The sequence below is a fragment of the Belonocnema kinseyi genome, chromosome 7, assembly GCF_010883055.1.
Source record: "Belonocnema kinseyi isolate 2016_QV_RU_SX_M_011 chromosome 7, B_treatae_v1, whole genome shotgun sequence".
Lineage (NCBI taxonomy): Eukaryota > Metazoa > Arthropoda > Insecta > Hymenoptera > Cynipidae > Belonocnema > Belonocnema kinseyi.
The window spans coordinates 89,609,916-89,618,966 of NC_046663.1; the positions used below are offsets into that span (position 1 = coordinate 89,609,916).

A 9,051-nucleotide genomic window follows, 5' to 3' on the forward strand; every position below is an offset into this window, starting at 1 on the left:
TACTCCAGTTATCAGTTAGAGGTCTTAGCTGTTATGTTCGCTCTGCGAAAACTTAGGGTTTATCTCTTAGGAATACCTTTCAAAATTGTGACTGACTGCGCCGCTTTTAAAATTACCATGGAGAAAAAAGAGTTAATTCCGCGAGTAGCTAGGTGGGCCATGGAATTACAAGAATTTAGTTACACGATTGAACACCGTTCAGGATCGCGAATGCGTCATGTTGACGCCCTAAGCCGCAATCCGATTGTTTTAATGATTCGAGACCCAACGTTAGAGCGACTGCGACTAGCACAGCAATCTGACGATAAAGCGAAGCTGATCACGCAGCTCCTCCAAACCGGCCCTTACGAAGACTACAAATTTGAAGCCGAAATTTTATACAAAGAAAAGGATGGCAATAAATTACTTGTTGTTCCGAAAAAGATGCAGCGAGAAATAATCGAACGGGCACATGGATTGGGTCACTTTGCTGTAAAGAAGCCAAAGACCTGCTAGACCGTGAATATTGGATCGACGGAGTGAGAGGAAAAATCGAAACTCACATCCAAAATTGTGTACCATGCGTTCTAGTTCAGAAGAAAAGTGGTAAAGGGGAGGGATTTTTGCACCCGATTCCTAAAGGAGAAGGTCCACTGGAGACGCTACACGTGGATCATGTTGGCCCATTGCCATAAACAAGGAAGGCTTACAAACACATCCTTACAATGATAGATGGATATACGAAGTACGTATGACAAAATTTAAGATCTTTCAACAGTCATTTGGGAACCCACGAAGAATCATTGCCGATAGGGGAACAGCTTTTACATCCAACGAATTTGAAGATTTCTGCAAAGAAGAACAGATCGAGCACATCAAAACGACCACCGGAGTTCCCAGAGGAAACGGCCAGGTTGAAAGAGTCATCACAAAGCTTGCAATGCAGGAACCTCTGAAGTGGTATAAGCACGTCAGCCAGGTTCAACGTGCCTTGAACTCCACCCATCAACGAAGCATTGCCTCTACACCATTCGAAGTGCTTATTGGAGTCCCAATGAGAAACAAGGAGAATGTTCGTTTTCAAGAAATGATCCAGGAGGCTCTACTACAAGAATTTGATGAGACGAGAGAAGAACTGCGAAAAAAAGCAAAAGCACAGATTGAAAAAGTCCAGGAAGAAAATGCGCGAAACCACAATAAAAAAAGGAAGGAAGCTTCGAAATATCAAGTAGGTAGCCTTGTTGCGATTACCAGAACACAACAAGGACCGGGCTTAAAAATAAATAAAAAAATTCGGTCCATACAAAGTAACGAAAGTTAAAGGAAGAGAAAGATATGATGTAGAAAAAATCTACGAACCAGGCCATAAGGACGAAGGACCTGTACACACATCAAATTCAGCAGACAACATGACACCATGGACTAGCTTCGATGAAGACGCATCGTCGGGGTTAGGCGATAGTAGTCAGAGTGGCCGATTGTAGGATAGATAGCGATTAGCGATAGTAGACAAGGGCGCAAGCTAGGTCGCATACCCTTAGGGGTTAGTGTAGGAGTTCGGGGGTGCGACCCCGAGCGCCCTTGCGGGGCCCAAGGACAGCAGTCCGATTACGGCGCTTGACTAAGCACGACGTCTCAATGTAATGTAACTGTATTTGCTCTGTTCTTAAAATATACGTCTTAATTATTATCGACTGTTTTGTTTTCCACCCTGACTCCCACAGTATCATCTGGAAGGAAGCAATATCATCAAAGTAATAGATAAAACAGGATGTCGTGACGTCATCGCAATGTTATTTTTTTTTCTTATTTAACCTTGACACATGCATGTGATAACCTTAAAAACTTGATTTTTCGCCAATTCTGCATGCACATAATTGCGCAATATTATGTTAGTACGTCATCAGATCTTGCTAGAATTTTCTAGTAGCTTTGCGCATTAAACAAATAAAGGCAGGAATTTGTTTGTTAAAATATTATCTATCAGAAAGCAATAATCAAAACAGGATGCCTGTCGCAAATCCCCATATCAAATCTCACCTATACACCTGCATCTTTTGCGCATTTAACGGATGTCTTATCTCAAAGGAAGCAATAAATCATCCTTGTTTTTCTCATTTAACCTTGACACATGCACGTGATAACCTTGAAACTTGTTTTTCACATATTTGACCTTCGCACAATTGCGCAATCGTAACGTCCTCGGAATTTTCTCGAAGCTTCTGACGTCATCAGAACATTCGAGAAACCTGCCTCACACGGATACACACACACAACAGTCACTAATGCTAATTGGTCCAGAACTCCCCTGTATATCTACTCATTAGCGTTTCCAACCAAAAATTGATATTTTAACACAAAAATCATTATGTTGGAATTTTACACCGAAAATAGGTTATTCTAAACAAAAATAAATTAATTTGAAAGAATATTTACAGTTTGGTACAATTAAGAAAAGTGTTTTTCCTCGAAAATCGGTAACTTTAAAAAAAAAGATCATAAGATTCTTCAGATTATCAATCAAAATTATTAAATTCACCATTTGAGTATAATTTTTGGTTTTTTTGGCGTTTATGGCTGGAAATCGGTGTAAATTTCAGAAAGATTTACATTCTTTAATCAATCAATATTCAAAAAAAAAAAACAATAGGCTTGAAAGAATATTTACAATATTAAATAATTTTTTGTTACGTTTTTTGGTGTTATTCGTCTAAAATTGCTATGTTTAATAAAAATAATTAAATTTCAAAGAATAATTAAAATATTTGAAGATAAATATGGTATGTTAGCGTTTTTCAACGGAAATCCCTTTTTAAACAAAAGGGATTTGGTTTCAAAAATCAAATTTACAATTTTGAACAATTTTAGGTTGAGTTAGTGTTCTTCTTTAGAAATTTGTATTTTTTAACATAAATTCCACGGTTTGATTGTCTATATATTGTACAAAAAAAATATATATATTGTATTACTTCTGAAGTGAGAATATGAATTTTAATAAATCATCATTCGTTGTCTGCCTTTTCGATTATTGTCGATAGAAGATACTATGAAATACAAAATTTTTCATGACTAAGAAGTTTCTATTTTAAATAAGAAATTGCGTGAAACAAAAAAAAAATATAATCGCGCGCGCGTCTGTTTTCTAGTTTATTTTAAAAACATCGGATAATTGGGTACAACTTTTATAAAATCTATATATGTTGAGAACTCGACTCGAGAAACGTTGACTTCGTCAATTTTGTTTATCCATCAATTTGCCATAATAGATCGCGAGAGCACGTTTTATAGGTTGGTTAAGTTTAACCAAAGTTAAACATCATGAGTTTAACGGTTATAACATTTCAAATATTTATTATTTCAAAGATTCTCTGAGCTTGTGAATTAGACCGAATTCCGTATTTAATATTTCTTATTTAATTAAATATCAAATGGGACCATTGAAAAATTCAAAAAATAAATTTATATTTACTTAAAAAATTTTAAATAACAATAATTGAAAAAAAACTATTTCTGGATACATTTTTTTAAATTTTAAATTTGAACAATAATTTTAGAAACATTAAAAATTAATTTTTTAATATGAATATATGTAAATATGGAGTCATTGAAAAGATAATAACATCAATAAAAGAGTCATTTCTGTTCATTCTGCAAAAACTGAGCCCATTAATTCAGATATTGAAAAACTGTGTTTTTTTTACAAAAATTGTTTAAATAATTGAAAAGTGCATCATTCTTGATCGTACATCAATTTATGACATATATTATGCAAAAATAATGAGTTTTAAGAACTAATCATTGTAAATCACTAAAAATGGATCTTTTTTCATTAATTTGTTTATAAAATAAAAAATCATTTTTTTCTCACACCAAAGAATTAAACGCTATGGCTGTATATTTATAATAATAATTGAGGGCGTGTTTAATTAAATTTGAAAATCTTTAAACCAGTGGCACACTTGAAAAGTTAAAAAAAAAAATAAAACATTATATCGCACTAAACAAAAAATTTTGCTTTGGCTTCTGTTTAAAAAATAAAGTCCATATGTAATTTACTCTAAAAGCCATATGACATAAAGAATATTTCCTGTAAATTTCACCGACAAATTTTGAGAATTGACTGAGTTACGACGAGTTAAAATAAAAAAATAAAAAAAATTTGGTGTTCTAAAAAAATGACCTTTCGGGTATGTTTTGAAAACTACAAAAGATACAACTTTTTTGAGGAACTTGGCAAGATAAGGCTTTTTATGGCAGTTTAGCACATTAAATCCGAGAGCGCAATGGGTCTTTCTTTTTTATATTAATCGCCTGATCTACACCTGGGTCACAGGTGACCCAAGCGATCCACATAATTAGTTTTTCCGCTGAAGGATCGTTTTGGTGGAAGGGAGCGCTAGGCTAGTCTTTATTTGAGCCTTGGCTTTCAAGTGACGCGCAAAAAACCGCTTTTCGGTAGGAAGGCGCTGTGAAGCAGGTAAGACTTTTGCGTCATTATGATATTCTGCGTTTATTCGGATACCGAAAGTAGCTTTTATAGTTTCTAAGGTTTCATATTTTAACTATTATTTTTTTAAGCTTTATAGAGCATATACTCAATAAATACATATGATGAGTTTGTCTCATTATTTTCACCCTTCACATGTTCTAAAACTCAACGCTTAAGAGAAATATCTGCCAAAAATATAGTTTTTGACATTTTCGTCAAAGACCATATTCATACTCTAAAATAAATACACTTTTTGGAAAGCTCATAAAAACCGTGTATGTAGTTTTGTAGAGTGAAGTCTCCAGATTAAGAAGCACATCGAGTTTTTTCAATTGCATGAAAAGTGACAGAAGTGTCATCAAAAATCCCAAAAAAGTCAATTTACGCGTCTTCTTGTTTTCTGTTCCTAATAACTTCTTCCAGGGTAAACATATCGTGTTTAAACATTCTATTAGTGGATATTCTGAGGATTTCATTTCACGATATATAATATAAAAACAAAAAACTTGAACTGTATTTATATAGAATCCAACTTTCCGGGTCACTGGTGACCCGGGTGTACTTCAACGTGTGCGACGAAAAATGGTATAGACCAGAGGAGTATATTTTAAAGAATCTCTAGGGTCAGAGAAGCTCAGAGAAATTCTCCGCAGGCACTCAGGTAGATATATTCAAAGATCCAGGCAGTTCTTTTAAATGTTTTACAGGCTTTAAAATGTCATTTCCGAAATTGAAATAGAAATACAATCATAAATAAAGAGCAGAGAGGCTGAAATTGAAAGGCAAATGCCCGACTCGCACTATGGCCTGCTAAGGTTACCCCCACCATTGCATCCCGCGCGTTACCCCTCGCTTGCTTGTATCTATAAATAACTATTGAACAATGATTGATATGTGGCAACTCAAAATAAAAAGGATATAACTTCTAATTTTAAAAGTATTCATGAAAAAAATGTAATCTTTTAAGCTTTAATGCTTTTCAATGAAAATTGCTTAAAATGATATAATTTTTTTTAAATTCCAGATTGGTTGTTTCATTGTTCAATTTAGAGCATTGAAACTTAGAGCATGAATTTTTTTATATTCGATCTGTACAATTTATGCAACTTATAGTTTATTTATTTTGCAATTTACCGATATTTATTTTAAAATTGGAAAATTAAAAATGATTATTTTCTAAAATTAATTTTAAGAACATATTTAAAACGATTAAAAAAGATTTCCAAAATTGTCATTTATGAAACTTAGGATTAGTTTATTCTGCAATTTACCGATATTTATTTTCAATTTGGAAAGTTAAAAATGATTATTTTTTTAAATTAATTTTAAGAATATATTTAGTAAGATTTAAAAATATTTCCAAAATTTTCCGAAAATCATATGGAAGATTTTAACAGGTTATTTTAATTTTGCAGGATTTATTAAAAGTTTTATGGCAAACTCGAATGATTTAAAAAGGAGTTGTTAAGAAGTTTAAAAAGAATTTAAAAACTAATAACGAATTAAAAAACATTCCATAACATTTTCAACAAAATTTAGGATTTCGAAGATTTTGAAATCAAATTTTGAAACTGTTTAAGCATATTGAACGGCTGAAAAAGAAGAAATGCAAATCACTTTTTGGTTGAAGATTCATCTGCTTTGAGTGAGGATTTAACTTTTTTATTAAAAATTTCTCTTTTTTATTCTATCCAGCTGCTTTTGATTTGATTTAACAATATTTTCTTGCCTAAAATATCAACTATTACATTTGTCGTTGAGAACTCATCTTTTTTAGTAGAAAATGAAGTAAGATTTCAACATAATTCATCGTCTAACGTTATTATTAAATGGCATAGGGGGGTGGGGGCAAATGTCACGGATCCTAAAAGGAGACATTTTTAGTTAAACAAATAAATTACCATAAAATGGCGTAAAATATAAAGATTAAGTTTAATGTCTCAGTCAGTCACAAATGATAATAAAAATGTATTAATTATAAAATATTTCAAGAATTTTCACAGAGTAAATCTTAATACGCAGTGCTATTATTCATTCTCATTTTAATTTAGAAACCGAATTTTTTCTATGTACAACTGCCAAAAATTTGTATTTGTTTATAAAATATTTGGTTACAAACACTATTTACAATAAGGTTTATTCTTAACGTTTTAATTATTTTCGTGATTAAACATAATTCTTATATTAATATGTACATTGAATCAAACTAGTACTAGTTGTACAATATTTTGAAATTCAAAGTAATAAAGTCCATGAATTTTAAACTGAAAACGTTAAAAAAAAATTGAATAATATGTAAGATAGTAAGATTGGCCAACTTTTTAATTAGTAGCGTGTAAATTTTCTAAATTTCAAATTCTGTGTGAACCTCGACATTTTTTTAACGTTTCAACTTTTTGTATACATAAAATATCGGTCTCAAACTTTGAGAAATGCAAGAGCCGAAAGAAAACTACGTTTAAGTAGAAATCTTAATAATAAATGATGTAAAAAAAAAATTCAACTATCAATTCCATCGGCATCAGCCGGTAACGTTGTACACGAAATTACGAACCCTCTAGAGCCTCGTCTAGTGGCCGCCAGGGTTCGTATTTTCGTGTACAACGTTACCGGCTGATTTCGATGGAATTGATGGTTGAAATATTTTTTTTTACATCTTTCATTATTAAGATTTGTACTTAAACGTAGTTTTCTTTTTGCTCTTGCATTTCTCAAAGTTTGAGACCGATATTTTATGTATAAAAAAAGTTGTAACGTTCAAAAAATGTCGAGGTTCAGAAAAAAAGATAAAATAAATTTCAGTGAAGTTCCTACCAAAATGCAGTACCTAAACGTACTTTATTGTACTCTAATACATTTTCTAAAGTTTCAGCTCCATATTTTATTTACAAAAAAATTTCTTAGGTTCAAAAAAACATTCAGTGAACTGAAAAAGTGAGGTCGGTAATATAGGTATTTAGCTGTGTCACATGCCCTTAAAACGCTAAAAGTGGTAAAATTTGCGAAGTTTTTAATTTTCAGTTTAAAGGTCTTCAAAACATAATAAATTTAAATTCTTAGCTTTCCAAATTAGAGTAATATATAGACATTCTATGAATGAGCATTGTGAATACAAAGGGATTATAAGTACAATGGATACTAATTTCAAAATCTCAGGTATACCCGCCTTTAATCAGTCTCATCCGTCGCGAGATGTACAGGGTAGAGGCAAGTGAGGGGTAGCAATGGTAAGGGTGCACTTAAGCGGGTAATAGTGCGAGTCGGGCTATGACCAATTGAAATATGAATTCGATCATAAATAACAAGCAGAGGGGCTATATCAATAGAGTAGCCGACACTCAAGGGTCCTTTGTTAAGCTTTTGGATTAGAATTTAGAAGTAGATTTTTTTTTAATTTCATAGTTAACAGCCTAAAACATAATAATTCGGAATCAACGGGTTTCGATGATGTCAGACATCTAACTTTTTTTTTTAAATGCTTAAAATTAGAATTAATGCGACGTTTCTCGTAAATGGAATGAGATACGCCAAAAAAGACAACATTTTTGAATTCAACTAGAAAATGGTATATTAGCATATAAGTTATAATTATAAATAATCATAATGAGAAAATTCATTAAATTAAAAAAAAGGTGTTAATAATTTGAAGAGAAATTTAAAAAGGGAGAGTCGGATTAGCGACGGCCAACTACTGTAAATAACTCTGTCCGCCCGGTACGTGACGAATACAAAAGGAATATTATATTACCGTCGCACTACTATTAAAAGGACCACTGAAAGGACCTTGAAAAGGTTCCAAATCTCTCAGACTATCTCTCAGACTAAATTGTTTCAAATCGACTCTGCTTATAGTCTCAAATGGGCCAGGCTATTTCGCTAGAGAAAACTCAGAGATTTCTATCGGTAGGGTTTTACCAGTTTTAGGTAACCCTGGCTTTTTTTCTAGAATAATAAATATTTGGTCTTAAAAATTTGGGTAATGTTAGCAAACATGTTAACGGACGTCCCCACACACTTTTTTGTGTTTTAATTCAAGAAAGTTTTAATTTAGCAAAATGCGATTAATTTGCATAGCGCTTAGGAATTAGTATCGATTTTTTCAGTGTTAGATTCCCCCGGGTTTTTTCATAGGATAAGAAATATATTGCCTTCAAAATCTGGGGAATGATAGCGAACATGCTAACGGACGTGCCCGCACAATTTTTTTTTTAAATTATTTTGCTAACAACGTGTGTATATTTCGAGGTTATGTGTGTTACAATTCTCCCGAGCGTTATTTCCACAAACTACACAATATTTTTGGCCGACAACTTCGGACTTACAAATAAACATAGTAACTAATCTCCCAGAACTAACCTTGTTTACCGGTAATTAAAAAAGTTTATTTCATAAATAATTTCCAAACTCTCGGAAAGGCAGATATAAAAAACGACTTAAGGGCATGTGACACAGCTAAATACCTATATTACCGACGACAGTTCTTCAGTTCACTGAATGTTCTTTTGAACCTAAGAACTTTTTTTGTAAATAAAATATCGAGCTGAAACTTTGGGAAATGTATTAGAGTGCAATAAAGTACGTTT

The 9,051-nt window shown here is 32.3% G+C and overlaps 1 protein-coding gene across 1 annotated transcript in view; it reads right to left on the bottom strand.

Annotated features, from left to right (window-relative positions):
* Positions 1 to 9,051, bottom strand: part of LOC117177546 (basigin) — a 139,025-nt gene that overhangs the window by 90,354 nt on the left and 39,620 nt on the right. The gene's annotated exons all lie outside the window — the stretch shown is intronic.